The sequence below is a fragment of the Stigmatopora argus genome, chromosome 8 (assembly GCF_051989625.1).
Source record: "Stigmatopora argus isolate UIUO_Sarg chromosome 8, RoL_Sarg_1.0, whole genome shotgun sequence".
Taxonomy (NCBI): Eukaryota; Metazoa; Chordata; class Actinopteri; order Syngnathiformes; family Syngnathidae; genus Stigmatopora; species Stigmatopora argus.
The window spans coordinates 4,796,609-4,798,441 of NC_135394.1; positions in this window are offsets into that span (position 1 = coordinate 4,796,609).

The following is a 1,833-nucleotide window of genomic DNA, read 5'->3' on the forward strand; positions in this document are numbered from 1 at the left end:
GGCCTTCTCTGCTGGCCTAAGAAATATCTGAATCATATTATATTTTGTCCATCAATACTTATTATTCCAAATGGTCTGTTAGCTTCCTTTCATTGCTTTTCCCCCTGGCTGCACTGCTTCCAGATGTGTGTTTTCATATTGAAGCATTTAACCAATCACATTTCAGCCATTATTTGTTGCCAGATCAGATCTGCCTCAAAGCCTTCACAATCAGTTCTTGCGGGCTCTGCTGCATTAAACTAGACTGTTGCTTTTAACCAATCAGATTTCGAGTTGGCAACCCCACAATGATTATTCATAGGTGTTAGCATTGTGCTGGCTGGGACATGTCATTGCTTTCACAAACTATGATTGGCTAGTAGGCGGGCCAAAGCAGTACCGAGGCAACCGAGATCGCAAACTCCACCCACTATGGCCGACAGAAGCAAAAACTAATGGATTCTGTTTGCTCACAAAGCTATTGTCCAGACGGACTTTTCCCAGAAAAAAAATTGACATCATTAAGAAAGGGCGGTCAACTCCGAAGCTAGTAAGCGTGTTACAGCCGGGAAAATGGTGTGTGGGGCACTTTCAGCGCGCTAACTTAGCTCCACAAGCAAATGGTATATTGTGTTTATTTAATGCTATTTTCAAAACGGACTATGCCGGAAATATGACAGGACAGGCTCGACTTTCATCATTAGCTTCGATGGCGATAGGAAAGAAGGAAGAAAGAAAGGAGGATGGATATTGTGTAAAAAGGATTTTTGGTGAGTAAAATATATTCCTAAATAATATTTCAATTGTGGGCCAAGTTCTGATATCTGAAAAGCTCCAGTGTTTGTATTTAATCACAAAATGCTGCTAGGAAGTGGATTTTACCCCATTTTAGTGCATTTTTTGCCGTTTTGCCATTGACGTCCATCGCTGTCTTTTCCCGGGAAAAATCACCCCCTGGCCTGGTTTTAATGTCTGAAAAGCTCCAGTGTTTGTATTTAAGCTCCAGTGTTTGTATTTAATCACAAAATGCTGCTAGGAAGTGGATTTTACCCGAGTTTAATTTTTGGCGTTTCACCATTGAGGTCCATCGCTGTCTTTTCCCGGGGAAATGATACTCTGGGCCCGGTTCTGATGTCTAAAAAGCTCCAGTATTTGTATTTAATCAATAAATGCTGTTTTCGGCTGGATTTTACCCCATTTTCGGGCAATGTTTGCCCGTATGCCATTGACGTTCATCGCTGCCTTTTCCCGGGAAAATCACCCCCTGGCCTGGTTTTAATGTCTGAAAAGCTCCAGTATTTGTATTTAATCATGAAATGCTGCTAGGAAGTGGATTTTACCTCATTTTTGTGCATTAATTTATTGATGTTTTTTTTATGTGTCGCGGCTGTAGCTGCAGTAGAGGTTTTATAGCCATAAAATAGTTTTTGAGGGTTGGATTGATACGTTGAAGGCGCTACCAGAAAATGCACCGCCCGCCACTGATATATATATATATATATATATATATATATATATATATATATATATATATATATATATATAATTGAATTGAGAAGTAATGCTTTTATTGTCATTATACAGGTATAATGAGATTTAAAAATGAAGTGCACAAATAACAACAAATGAACAAATAAATAATAACAAATAATAATAAATAGATAAGTAGTCAACAACGTAAATAAGTAGGGAAGTGCACAAATATCTTTTTAAAAACACAGTTAGGATTTGATGGTTCAGACATTTTTAAAATGTAGAGCTTTACTTTTTCATAAAGTGAAATATTTACTCAAACTGCGTAAACTGCGCACTTTCTTTTCCGTATTCCCGAAGATAGTTACGTCCATATTTTCC